General features: G+C 42.6%; 1 long non-coding RNA gene and 1 pseudogene across 1 annotated transcript; one reads left to right on the top strand and one right to left on the bottom strand.

Annotated features, from left to right (window-relative positions):
- Nucleotides 1-17: 17 nt before the first annotated feature.
- LOC143273954 (uncharacterized) lies at nucleotides 18-14,482 on the top strand. The gene is made up of 3 exons (XR_013052304.1): nucleotides 18-417; nucleotides 9,652-9,725; nucleotides 12,265-14,482. It is a non-coding gene; the product is annotated as an uncharacterized LOC143273954 (long non-coding RNA).
- On the bottom strand, nucleotides 5,992-6,247 carry LOC102926823 (small ribosomal subunit protein eS21 pseudogene; annotated as a pseudogene).
- Nucleotides 14,483-14,801: the final 319 nt, after the last annotated feature.

The following is a 14,801-nucleotide window of genomic DNA, read 5'->3' as shown; positions in this document are numbered from 1 at the left end:
CTTCCGCTTTCCATCTCCGGTGGTTGCTAAGGGCGCTGGGACTCGAGGCAAGTGGTGAGAGTGAACCGCTCAGAGAAGTGGAGCCCGCTGCGGGATGGACCGCTGCAAGACTCGGCTTGATAGTTGGGTTGTCGGGATCGTGACGTAAGTCCTGCCAGCTCTCGCATCTGCAGCCGGGGACACGGGTCTCTTCCTCCTCGCGCTCGCAGACCCCGCTCTTCACGGTCTTCCCGGCTCTGTGACACCCGGAACCGGCTTTGCTGAGGACTTGGACTTGGGCAGAGATGTGTGCGCCTCAGTACAGAGTCTGCACCCGCGCTCCCGGCACTTCGGCCAGCCTGGCTTGTTGTTGAAAAAAGTTTAAAAAGTTGACAGATTCTAGTCTGCAAGAAAGTTTTTTTTCAAATTCTTGCACAGGTAAGGTTATTTTACCAGGCTCTCCCTGGATTCACACGCATACCACCACCACCCTAGCTGTCCAGGTTTCAGGTCCAAAGATCCAGAGCGCAGGACCCGAGCTTTAGATTAGTCACAGCTTTTTCCATGAAGAATGAGTAACTTCTTTTGGTGTATGTGCTTCTTGTTTCCTTTTTCTTAAGGGTAGAAAAGCAACTTAGGAACTTTTTAGAAACATTGTAAATGAATTATGTGTCAAAGAAAGACAGGCGGTTAAGAAGTCGTGGCTGTCTAGGAATGTAACTCGGTGACAGAGTACTTGCCTAGCATGCTTAAACCCCTGGTTTGAACCCCAGTCTTGAGGAGGAGGTGCGTTCTAGATGTGGGCTGGGGAAGGAGTGGTCAGAGCACAAAATTTCAGGTAAGATTAATTCCTAGTGGAGATATGTTGTACAGCGGGGTGGCAAGTTTATATCTTATACTTGTTTTGTGTTTTTGTTTTGTTTTGTTTTGTCTGCTTTGCTTTTTCGAGACAGAGTTTCTTTGTATAACAGCCCTGACTGCTCTGGAACTCACTCTGTAGACCAGGCTGGCCTCGAACTCGCAGAGATCTGCCTGCCTCTGCCTCCCAAGTGCTGGGATTAAAGGCACCTGCCACCACTGCCCGGCTTGAAATTTTCTAAGATAGATTTTAATCACTACCAAAAAAAGGTAGGAGGTAGTGAATGTTATGTTAATCGTGATATTATACATATATCAAATCATCATTCTGGTGGCTGGAGAGATAGCTTAGCAGTTAAGAGCACTGTGTGCCCTTCCCGAAGACCCAAGTTCGGGTCTCAGCATCTATGTCAGGCTGCTCATAACCCATGTTTTATTCCAGCTCTAGGAAATTCACTGCCTTTTTCTGGCCTCTGCTGGCACCTACACCTCTCTCTCTCTCTCTCTCTCTCTCTCTCTTTCTCTCTCTCTCTCTCTCTCACACACACACACACACACACACACACACACACACACACACACACATAAAAATCTTTTTTAGGCCGGGCGGTGGTGGCGCACGCCTGTAATCCCAGCACTCGGGAGGCAGAGGCAGGCGGATCTCTGTGAGTTCGAGGCCAGCCTGGGCTACCAAGTGAGTCCCAGGAAAGGCGCAAAGCTACACAGAGAAACCCTGTCTCAAAAAAAAAAAAAAAAAACTTTTTTAAAAACATCATTTTGGGCTGGGTGTGATGGTCCCTTTAATCCCAGCACTCAGGAGGCAGAGGCAGGAGGATCTCTGTGAGTTCAAGGCCAGCCTGGTTAAATTGTGAATTCCAGGCCAGCCAAGACTATGTTAGAGACACCCTGTCTCAAAAAAGAAAAAAAAAAAAATGTTTTTTAAACATCACTTTGTATATTGTAAATGTAAGCAACTGTGTTTGTCAGTTATACCTGAATAAAGAAGAAGGCATAGGGGGAGGAAAGAAGCTGTGTAATGGGCTCTTTTGCCTGAAAGGGAACTCTCTGGTTTTGTTTGTTTTTAGTACAAGTACTCACTTTTAGCCCACACTTGCCTAGAATTAGCCGTGTCTCTCAGGTTGAACTAGAACTCAAGGCAGTCTTCCGGGGATCACAGGTGTGCCATCCCAAATGCAGCTGCAGTTTATTGAGCATGTGCGGCTGGCCAAGTGCTTAAACCGCCCTGGCCATACTTAGAGTCCCTACTTGGCCCTGTATTAGGTTCCTAAGTCACCAAGGCATTTCAGCAGTAAGGGGTTGTAGAAATGTCTGTTTGGGGTTGTTAGTACCTGTCTTTCCACCATTTATTTACTGGCCACATCCCCCCCTTCTCCCCTGACCCCCGTGGGAATTTTAGTTTTGTATTTCTAGCCAATCAGGTATTTGTCATTAATAAAACTGAGGAGAAATTCTATAAAAAAGTCCTTGTAGAAAAGAGACTGCTAACCTTTTAGTTTTCTCATCGGTTATCTGACAAGATTTTCTTTCAACTTGTCAGTAGCTTTCTATCAGAAAAGTGCAGGCTCTAAATTCCCCATACCTGCTGTTTAGAAAAACTTTTAGTATAGAGAAACCGTGGGGATGAAAGACACTTATAGCCTCTCCTGATAGCCAATGCAGTGATGGCCGTCTGTCTCACAAAATGCACCTCTATAGAGCAACATGCTTGTGCATGTAGACCAGCAATACAGGGGTTCACCGGTAGCTGATTGTGGGGAAAAGAGGAAAGCTTATTTTCTCTCAACCTCAGAGTACAGTGAGAGATCTTGTCTCACAAAATCAAGTGGAGAGTAATAGAGGAAGGCACAGATGTGAGATGCGCTTAACTATCAGGCTACATGTGCTCACACACACACATAATCACATCAGTTTTTTTACTGTAGCATTTCACGGAATGTCTTGCCTATGAATATTCAATAAATAACTCTTTCACTGACAGTAAAGCCAGGTGTTCCTCCCAGGAAAATAATAGAGGAACCAGAAGGCAGACTGAAAGGCTCTTATTCTTCATAAGTAACAGAAAAAGTAATGCTCAGTCTGAATCCCAGGTCCTGAGGCCTGGATCATCAGATCTGAAACTTGTATGGGGTGGTGGTATGTGTGTGAATTCAAGGAATGCCTGGCAAAATAACCTTAACCATGCAGAAGTTTGGTTTATATTCTTACTTTCTTAGAGGCTAAAAACCTAACAACTTGGAGACCAGAAAAATGGGCCAGTGGTAAAAGGTACCAACCACCAATTCTGACAACCTGAGTTTGATCCCCAGGACCGACCTGGCTGAAGGAGAGAACCAACTCCTGCAAGTTGTCCTCTGATCTCCACACACACTGCCTGGTTCCTCTTTGTTGTCTGCTTGACACATCCTAGAGTCACCAGGGGAGAGGACCCTTCACTGAAGAACTGCCTAGATCAGACAGGCCTGTAGACATGTCTGCAGGACACTGTCCTGACTGCTAATTCATGTAGGCAGGCCCAACTTCCTTAGCTGTGTGGTCCTAGGCTGTGTGCGAGAGCTAGCTAAGCATGAGCTTGTGAGTGACAAGCCAGCCATTCCTCCATGGTTCTGCTTCTAGTTCCTAATTAAATTTTTGCCCCGACTTCTCTCAGTGATAGACTGTGACCTGGAAGTATAAGACAGACAGACAGACCCTTTTCTCCCCAAGTTGCTTTTGGTCAAAGTGTTTTAACACTACAACAGAGAGTGAACTAGAACACATTCCATGGTTTGTGTCCACACACAGGCAAAATAAATAAAATATAATTTAAGTTAAACAAATAAATAAAAGCTACCAACTTTTCTCAACAATAATCCAGGCAGGCTCAAGTGCCCAGCATTATGGTTTAGACCCGCTGAACTTTGCCCATCTCTGCCTCCAAAGAAGTCATTAGGAAGAAGTTGGATTCTTTTTTTTTTTTAAACTATAATTACCCAACTTGCAAGTCTACCTGACTATATGTAAACTAGAAATTTTTACTTCCTTTTGTTATTGTTTTGTTTTTGAGACAGGGTTTCTCTGTATAGCCCTGGCTGTCCCAGAATTGATTCTGTAGAACAGGGTACTGGAATTAAAGACGTGCACCACCACACCCTGAGAAATTTTTGCTTTCAAATAGCTTCTGGAAAGTGCATTACTATTCCAATAACTTTTGATAAAGACATACAGTAAAAGGGGAATGTTTCTGAAACTTAACCTCAGACTTTGCATGATTTTAACAAAAGCAGAGAATGGGCACCTGGGCACCTAATGGGAGGATAGAGAGACTGCCTTTTCAAAGTAATTTTAAAACTTGGTGTCTTTTTTTTTTTAAAGCTTGGTGTGGGTAGTCACCTGTAATCCCATCACTAGAAAAGCCAAGAAAGGAAGATCACTACAAGTTCAAGGCCAGTCTGCTATACATAGTGAGTTCTAGGCAAATCAGAACTGTATAATGAGACTCAGTATTAAAAAAAAAAATCAAACAAAAAATTATCTAAAATTAGTTGAAAATAACATATACATATGTACATAGCCTTTAAAAGAAATGAAACTGGGGCCAGAGAGATGGCTCCACATTAAGAGCACTGGCTGCTCTTCCTGAGGACCCGGGTTCAATTCCCAGCACCCACATGGCAGCTCACAACTGTAACTCCAGTTCCAGGGCATCTGACACTGTCATATCAATGCACATAAAATAAATTTAAATAAATTACTTTAAAAAAGTAAAACTCTGATATTTGCTACAACTTAGATGTTTATATTAAGGCTAGGGGTATAGCATGCATTAACCAGCTCCCTAATAATCACACAGAGACTTATTAATTATAAATACTTGGCTGATAGCTTAGGCTTGTTTCTAACTCTTATAACTTAAAGTAACCCATTTCTATGAATTTACTTTCTGCCTCATGGCTTTATTAATTGTATCCCATTTTCCGTGTCTGGCTGGCTTTTCCCTGAACCTGGCACCTCTGCCCTCCTTCATCCCAGAGAGCTCTCTCCCTGTCGGCAAGTCCCACCTAACCTCTTCCTGCCTAGCTGTTGGACGTTGAGCTCTTTATTAAACCAATGGAAGCAACACACCTTCACAGTGTATAAAAAGGTTATTCCACAACACGTAAGGCCCCAGAGTCGGACCCCTAACACTGTGCAAAAGAGCTGGGAAGAGGTAAGGAAAAAGAAGCGCTAAGCGTAGTAAGTGGGACCCAGAAGGCCAAATACGTGATTCTGCCTGTGTGAGGTACCTAGTGTAGTCAGAGTCACAGAAGGAGTAGTGGTTACCAAGGGTAGGCAGGCAGAAATGAAGAGTCATGATTGAATGGGGACAGTTTTTTTTTCTAGAAGAAAAGTTCTAGAGATAGACAGTGGTGATGGTAATCCAATAACATAAATGTACTTAGTGCCACGTTCGGACATGTTTAAAACTTGTTAGGTGGATAAATTTCATCTTATGTGCAGTTTAAAGTTAAAAAGGAAGGTGACTGAAATGTGAGTCTTTTGAGGATCAGTACTCCAAATACTACCCAATATATCAGAGTCTCTAGATAGATCCATTGAGAGAAAACAAGAGCTAATACACACTCCAATCACATGGAGATTAATGTGTGTCTTGGAGAAATAGAAGGCTTTTGTTGTGCTGGGTTTGAAGATGCTGGTATCAAACCCAAGGCCGTGTGTGTGTGTGTGTGTGTGTGTGTGTGTGTGTGTGTGTGTGTGTGTGTAATTTATTTATTTATTTTGAGACAGGGTTTTTTTCTGTGTGGCTTTGGAGCCTTTCCTGGAACCCACTCTGTAGCCCACGCTGGCCTCGAACTCACAGAGATCCACCTACTTCTGCCTCCTGAGTGCTGGGATTAAAGGTGTGTGCCACCACTGCCCAGTGACCCTGTGTATGTTAAGCATGTCCTCTACCAGCAAGCTACACACCTGACTTGAAGTGAAAAAGTACAGCATCTCATATTGCCACTTTTAATTTTTAAAGTATTTTCTAAATAAAACAGACAGAAGTACAGAAGTTTGTTAGTGTCCGGGCTAGTTTTTTGTCAACTTGACGCAAGGTAGGACTACCTTGGGAAGAGGAAACCTTCACTTTTATTTATGACAAATATTCCCTGATCTCTTCTGATCAAAAGTTCTTTGAGACAATTCCATCAGCCTTAGCCTTAGAATCAAATCATCTGACTCGCCCATTCTGAGAATGGCCCCGTAGATAGCGTAGGTTTTAAACTGGCCATTTAACCAGCCCGTGACCTGCCAACCCTGGCCACATTCATCTGGATGGATGTGTGGTCCTTGGCACTAAAGATGCGGTTGCTCACGGGCACGTACAGGTCGGCGAACTTGTTGGCACCGTTCTGCATGTCGAGGCGGTGGCTGCTCACTAGGCCAGTGAAATCGCAGAAAGGGGGCATTTTCTTTATTAATGATTGATACAGAAGGGCCCAGTCCACTATGAGCAGTGCTATCCCTGGTCAAGTGGTCCTGGGGTATATAAAAAAGCAACCGAGCAAGCCAATAAGCAGAACTTCACCATGATTCCTACCTCAGTTCCTGCCTCCGGGTTCCTGCTTTGAGTTCCCACCCTGTGTTCCCTTCATAAAATAAACCCTTTTCTTCCCAAGTTGCTTTTGGTAATGGTGTTTTATAACACAGCACTTGAAACCTAACTAGGACAGTTAAAGGTCATTTAGACATAAAGTTCTACGTTCATCCACAGAAGAGAGCTCTTAAACATTTTGGTACTTTTTTTTTATTATTGGTTTTTTTTGTTTTGTTTTGTTTTGTTTTGTTTTGTTTTTCCCAGATAGGGTTTCTCTGTGTGGTTTTGGTTCCTGTCCTGGAACTCACTTTGTAGACCAGGCTGGCCTCAAACTCACAGAGATCCGCCTGGCTCTGCCTCCCGAGTGCTGGGATTACAGGCATGGGCCATCACCGCCCGGCATATTTTGGTACTTTTTTTTGGACATTTTTGCAAAGAAAGGAAAGGGGCTCCTTAACTGAATGTCCTCGTAATTCTTTATAGATACAGCTCAAGATCTAAACTGTGCTACAATAAAGCACGATACTTTCCCAAGTATAGATTAGAAGATTGTTATCCCACTGGAAGTAAATAATTTTTCTGAAGTTGATTGCTCAATAAATATTAGAGACATAGAGTTATTTGTTAGTAACATAGGAGTACTTGATGTCAGACATTCCTGGGCAAAATGCAGGAAATACGTGGGGAATTTTTAAAGTGATTTCAAATCAATTGAAGTCTCTTTGCTCTTCTTAAATATTATGTTCTGCAAATCCATCTGTCTACATTTATCTCTAGCAGCTACAATTTGTTATTTACATAAAAAGACATTTTAGATTTGGCTGCCTCCCTATATGAGATTTTTTTTAACCTCAATCATTTTGTAGGAATATTTAAAAATAACCATTCTTAATGCAAAGATATTGGGAGTTTCATCTAGCTTTGATTCTTGCAAGTATCTCCAGAAATAGTAGTTGACAGTCCTGGCTGATGACTGAGCATAGCAGGAGAACTCTTATAAACTTGGGGCTCCATGCTTTTGAGGCTGTTGCTTGAAGACAAATAACCAATGTATATGCTGCCCAGTGCTTTGCTCTATCTCTCATAGAGTCAGACTTGGATCATAGGCTGCAGGCTCTTGCATTTTCTGTTCTCTTCCCTTTTATCTTATACTGATATTTCTCTCTCTCTCTCTCTCTCTCTCTCTCTCTCTCTCTCATATATATATATATGTGTGTGTGTGTGTGTGTGTGTGTGTGTGTGTGTGTGTGTGTCTTAGAACTTGTGAACTGAACTGAGCTCTCAAAATTTAACCCTAGCCCTCAATACCTCAGAATGTGACTGTATTTGGATATAGGTAGGGTTTTTAAAATGGCTTTCAAAGGAGCCAGTTAGGGTGGCCCCTATACACTCTGACTGACATCCTTATAAAAAGAGGAAATTTGGACACACAAAGAGTTATCGGGAATAGATGCTCACAGAGGAATGGCTGTGTCTGCATACACCAAGAAGATGGCCATCTGCACACAACAAAGAGAAGCCTCAGAAGAAACACATCAGTACCTTGACCTTGGACATCTAGCCTCCACAACTATGAGAAACAAATTTCTTTTGTCCAAGTCACCCACCCTGTACTATTTTGTTTAGGCAGCTTTTGGAAATTAGCACACATGTCAGATTCCAACTTGATATTCGCTCGTAGGTGCACTCAGACCAACACAAGTTGTAGAAGAGACGTGAGAAGACACAAGTTAAAAGTTCAATGACTGTTTCACTCCTGCTAGTGAAAGAGGATGGCATGCTAAGGAAGATGAGCAGTTCCTAGCACAAGGTGGTAGCCCACCGGCTAAAGGCTCTGTCATTGTTGACCTGGGAAAGGCTAGTAGACGGAAAGCCCTTGTAAGTATAACTTCAGGAATTTGAAATACATTGGAAGATGAAACCTATAAGGAGAGTGGGGGTGTCTGGTTACTGCTAACCAGACTCCAAAGAGGGATAGTGGAAAAGTCAGAGTCTTCTTTGGTGGATGACCAAGTTTGAAAGACTGAGGATCTCTTTAGTAGTTTACTGAGAAATTTGTCCTTGTAATTAAAGAACTGACACAGTTGAGCCCCAGATAGACTTGATAGTCACAGAGCTGCAGAGTTAGACCCCTATTTGAAAAAGCCAAGAAACACTGAAACAATGGGAGGACGTCTAGGTGGGCATCCTTAAGGACGCTTGCTCTGCAGGTCTCGAGTACTTTCAAAGATGGCAGAGATGGTCTGCCTCTCTAAAACATCTGTAGGAAGAGTGACTACAGAATCACTCTCCCACAAGAACCACAGGAGTTGTCCTTACCTCCTCTCCTGGCTGCCAGATTTTGCTCCAAGCAAAACTCAGCTGGGACCTGATAAAGGAGATTTTATATCACAGAGCTAAATGGGTTAACTAATGTGCACAAAACAAGGGAATGTTCCAGAATTTAATTTTGAGGTTGCTTGCTCAGAGGCTGGCATATAAAACTAGACAAGACTCATTGACTTGGAGGCACTTCTTCAGACATAGGATTCAACACCCTAACAAGGACAGGAGAATGAAAGTCACTGCTGGAGTTGTCATAGAAGCCTCGAGAAATGATGGCCAATGCTGAGCAAAGGAGAAATGTTTTTGAGTTGCCCCAATACCTCACAGAGGAATAAATAGAAATGTGGGACAGGAATCGGTACTTTGTATGAGATCAGATCATGGTTTCACAGAAGAGTCCAAAAGAAACACCAGTTACGAAGGCCACTAAAAATGCCCTGGTAATAGGGGCAACAGTGTCGCTAAGGTCTCGGTTGTACTGGGCTGACAACTGGAGAATCCCTGACAGAGCTGGGACTCATTCGTAGTTATAGGAATGATATCACTCCGATGTCCATTAATGGAGGCCAGATGGTGCTGTTTAGTCACCAGATTCTATGAGGTCCAATTACCATAAAGACCTACAAGCTGTGGCAAGAGAAACAGTAGAAATGTCCGAGTGATCCTGGTCTTTGTTAGAGACCATCACCACACTTTGGCCATATTGTCCAGTAGAGCTTTATATTGAAACTATCAGAGGTGTGGAAAGATGCACTTTGGGGCTTGTGGTGCCTACTTTTGTGTCAATCTGACTGGGCTGTTGAGTTCCCAGATACTTTGATTAAAGACTATTCTGTGAGCGTGTTTCTGAATAAGATTAACATTTGAATTGGTAGACTCAGTAAAGCACTTTGCCTTCCCTCTGTCTTGAGCCTCAGCCCATCAGTGGAAAACTTGAATAGAACAAAAAGATTAATAAGAGGGACCACCTGCCTGGCTGCTTAAGGTGAGACATTGATTTTTTTTGGCCTTTAGGCATGAACAGAAAAATCAGCTTGTTGTGGGGTAATCTTTTTGTATACTGTAAAGATGTGTCTCTTTCTGATTGGTTTAATAAAGAGCTGAATGGCCAATAGCTAGGCAAGAGAGAATAGGCAGGACTTCCTGGCAGAGGGAAACTCAGAGTTAGAATCTAAGTACAGCAGAGATTCCAACAAGATGCAGAGCAAGTCAGACATGTACAGAGGAGAGGTAACCCAGCTACATGGGGAGAATGTAGATTAATAGAAGCAGGTTAATTTGAGTTAAAAGAGCTAGTTGGGGAAAAGCCCAAGCTAAAGGCCAAACTTTCATAATTAATATTAAATCTCTGTGTCATTATTTGGGGGCTGGTGATCCAAAGATAATCCAACAAGAAAGCTAGTTACATCAGTTCTTCTTAGTTCTCAGGATTTCCAGCCTTCAGACTCAGACGAGTCCTTGTCCCCCCAGGTCTTGTGCATTCAGACTGGAATCAATTATACATTGCTTCTCCTGGGTCTCCATCTTGTTGACTAGAGATCTTAGGATTTGTCAGCTTCCATAGTCACATGAGGCAATTATTTTCTTAATCCCTGTCCCTCTCCCTTTCCCTCTTAAGGGACTAGGAGTCAGTCAGATCTTTGGTAGGTACAAAGACAGAGGGAAGAGACTCTAAGAAGAGTAATGTATGCTTCACTCAACATTTAAGATGGCTGACTTCTGGGTTAACCTCTTTCTCAGGCATTTGTTACAGTAATGAAGATTTAGTAAGATTGGAGCCCACCTCTGGGCCCTAGTATGGCACTATTACTTGGGGAGATCGTTTGGCCATATTAGTGACAGGTTGACTATATTGGGTTGCTTTTTATTCTGGAGGGGACAGTAGTCCCTTTTCACAGTGGTAATCACCTATTCGGGGTATTGTTTTTCTTTTTCTACCCACAAATCTTCAGGTAGAACTGTTACCATAACTCCCACGGTCAGGAAGCTTATGGTAGACGCAATCCACAAGCACAGAACACTGTGAAGCAGATTTTTACTTTAGCATGGAAGAGCTGAGGTGCAGCCTGGTGGTGGCACACACCTTTAATACCAGCACTCAGGAGGCAAGGCCAGGCGGATCTCTGTGACTCTGAGTTTGAGGCCAGCCTGGTCTACGGAGTGAGATCCAGGACAGGCACCAAAGCTACAAAGAGAAACCCTGTCTCAAAACAACAACAACAAAAACCCCAAAAAAAGAGCTGAGATGCAAGACTAGGCCCATGGAATCCGCTGGTCATACTATACCATGCAAGAGTTTTGCCTCAGAGAGAGCTAGAGAGCTAGGGTGATTTTATTAGGGTGAAAGTGAAGGGCTGTTCAAAGTCAACTCTGAAAGAATCAGGATGTGTAATACATATTATGACCCAAGTGAGAAAAGGAGGCATGCCCACTACCCAAGGACTGGATACTGGAACAGCCCCAATTACCTTTCCTACCAGTGACCTACTATTTCCAGTATCCCAAATCCGGGCTTGGCAGAGCTAGTCCTCAATGGGACTACATTCTAATTAAGAAGCACAGCAAGTATCTAGTGATCTACAAGCAGTGATTGCTGCAGGGACACCCAGACTCAAGTCCAGAGACCAGTTAGTAAAAAGAGGTGTCACTATCATGACAGAGATAACTGGCTCTAACTCGTAGGAGGACAGAGACCTGGTAAGCCCAGGTGATACATTTAGATGTCTCCTGTTATTCTTATGGCCTATTGTAACTGAGTGAGCACATGGAACAAATATGACCAGAGAAGACCTGAATTGTCATGAGTTGAGATTTGGATCATATCACCTCATAGTTCACCAAGACCGGCCAAGGTGATACTAAGGGTGAGGGGAATTTAGAGAGGGTCATAGAGGAGAGGAAAACAGTATCAGCTGTGTCATCTGAGATCAAATGTTGTAGTTAATACCACTAACTTTGCTCTAGAAGTTTCCCTTTAGGAAGAGAAACCTATGGGAACATGGAAAAGCGTCTCAAAACCTACGTGATGGAGTAGATCTGTGGGTAGTGACTGTCTGTGATGCATATGAAAATAGTCCTTTCAGATTGTCTGTTGCAGGTCACAGGTAATTGATTGACCCAGATGCTGACTTTCAGGAACCACCATTGTGTTGGCAATTGAGACCATACTTCCTATTGAGCCGTTCCTAGCTGATGACTTAACATGGCAGAGTACCAATGCAGACTCATTCCTGCAAGACTCGGGGCCCAACTAGTGTTCTGATTTGGTTAGGAACTACACATAAGATTTAGATTTCAGAGGGATAGTTGAAGAATAATAGAAATTTCTCAACTTTAATGTATTATTTTATTATTTCTTTGAGAGTTTCCTAAAATGTATTTTGATCGTATTCACCCCTGCTCCTCCTCCAACCCCTCCCAAGTCCACCACCACTCCCTTTCCCCACTCTCCCAACCTCATGTCTTCTTTTTTCTTTCCTTTTTTTTTAAATAACCCCCAATTTGTGGTACTTATATACTCACAGGTGGGAGGGCGTCTTTTGGAGCACAATCAACCTACCAGAGGCCACACCCTTAGAGAAAACTGACTCTCCTGACCCCAGAAGCATCAACTGTCAGTAGCTCCCCAGCTAAGACTGAGGACTCATGGGCCCGTCCTCCCTCCTAGGAACAGCATATTTAATGCAGATAAAATAAAAGAAGTAGGGTCAGCTAGATGACTCTGTGGATAAATGCACTTGCCAAGCAAGCCTGACAACCAGAGTTTGATCCTCAGAACCTACAGTGGAAAAGAAAACCAACTCTGAAAAGTCGTTCTCTGACCTCCACACATGCTCTGTAGCATGTGCCCACACATAAACACATGCAGCAGTAATAATGAATGAAAATTTTAAAATAAAATCAGAGACCAATGAAACAAAAATACATAAGTATTATATTTATTTATTTATTAAATATGTGAGAGAAAAATCAACAAAATAAAACTTAATCATCTTCTAAGATAATAAGGAATAAAATAAACTGTCAAGACTAGCTAAGAAAAAATGAGAAAATTACTAATATTAGCAATAAACAAAGGGACATCACTATGGGTCCTATAGACATTAAAATATAAGAGAATACTACATATAACTCTGTGCCAGTTTGACAGTTCACATGAAATGGGAAATGTTAGATTACAAAACAAAACTTATCAGGACTGACACCAGAACAAACAGAACATTTTATATTCTAAAGGAATTGAATTCATAATTTAAACCATCCTACAAAGAAAACTCCAGATGGCTTCACTGATGAATTCTTTCCAACATATACACTGCTTTTAGAAAGGCATAAAAGACATATTCACACTTTGTAACGTTTCTGTTTTATTCTATCTGTGGCTTCACATCTCCTGTCCCCTCGCATCACTTGCTGAGCACACCTATGTTCAGGGTGTAATGTTAATATTTTGGATACAATGGTGAATAAAAGGGGTTTATGGGGGGTGAGGTTGGAGGAGGAACTTAGATGCTGTTTGAAGAAGCAGATACATAAAGTAAATGCAATGAAGTAAGTGCTAATAAAGATATGTATAAAGTACTATGACAGATGGAGATGAAATCCAGGGAGGGGAAGGCTTTTCAGGATGGAGAGAGACAGAATGGACGACAACGTGTCTTGTGGTTTGGTCATTCAAAATCTGGAAAATAGATGTTTAAGTTTGATTTTTTTTTTTGTTTTTTTTTTTTAAAAGCCTCAATCTTTGCCCCTTATTCCCTAACCCTTAAAAAAAAACTAAACAAACAAAAAAACTTGCCCTTGGTTCCCATGTTTTATACATTCTCTCTAAATGACTTAATTCATTCTCACACTTGTCCCTGTCATATGCAAGTTAATCATCCCAACGCCTGTGTCTCCAACCTCCACATCTCTATAGAGCTCTTGACTTAAAGATCCAGTCTAAGAACTCATCTACTGGACGACTTTGCTGTCACACCCGCTCCTGAAATCACCATATTTCTTCCCTTTTGACGCAGTTTTCCCTCGATGGCCTGTGTCCTCCAGTTTGTACACTATTTCTCTGCTTCCCTCCATGCGGTGAGATGCCTCACTTTTTTCTCTCTGCCGTATCTACTCTAGTCCATTGAAGTTTTGCCCCGTTACTCTTCCGAGGTTGTTCTCATCCACATCACAAATCGTCTGCATGCCGTCTAACTCAGTCCTCACTCACTTGACACTTTCTTTTCTTTCTGGAAAGACATCTTGACTTCCACTGTCCATTGACATTCTTCCCACCTCACCAGAACTCCTTCCCAAACTCTTCATTAGATCCCCGTTTCTCTTAACTTTTAAGAATTTGCGACTGGGGCTGGAGAGATGGCTCAGTGGTTAAAAGCACTGGCTGCCCTTCAGAGGACCTGAGTTCAATTCCCAGCACCCACATGGCAGCTCACAACTGCCTGTAACTCCAGTTCCAGGGAATCTGACACTCTCAAAAAGAAATACATGCAGGCAAAACACCAATGCACATAAGATAAAGTTAAATAAATTATTTTTTTTTTAAAGAGTTTGCAACAGGTAGTGGTGGCACACGCCTTTAATCCCAACACTCGGGAGGCAGACAGAGACAGGCGGATCTCTGTGAGTCCGAGGCCAACCTGGTCTGCAGAGTGAGTTTCAGGACAGCCAGGGCTACACAGAGAAATGCTGACATAAAAGAAAAGGGGGAGAGGTGCATATTCTAGTCCTCCACTCTTGAACTAATACCTGTTTTTTTTTTTTGTTTTTTTTTTTTTGTTTTTTTTTTGGTTTTTCGAGACAGGGTTTCCCTGTGTAGCTTTGCACCTTTCCTGGAACTCGCTTTGGAGACCAGGCTGGCCTCGAACTCACAGAGATCCGCCTGGCTCTGCCTCCCGAGTGCTGGGATTAAAGGCGTGCGCCACCACCGCCCGGCCGCTAATACCTGTTTCTAAAGATTGATTTTTTTTGTGTTTATGTGTGTGGGGATTTTGCCTATAATGTATGTATGTGCACCACACACATGCTTGGACCTGTGGAGATCAGAAGAGAATATCAGATC

This window comes from Peromyscus maniculatus, chromosome 6 (assembly GCF_049852395.1).
Source record: "Peromyscus maniculatus bairdii isolate BWxNUB_F1_BW_parent chromosome 6, HU_Pman_BW_mat_3.1, whole genome shotgun sequence".
Classification (NCBI taxonomy): Eukaryota; Metazoa; Chordata; class Mammalia; order Rodentia; family Cricetidae; genus Peromyscus; species Peromyscus maniculatus.
The sequence above is the reverse complement of the archived record's forward strand: the minus strand, read 5'-3'. Positions and strand labels throughout refer to the sequence as shown.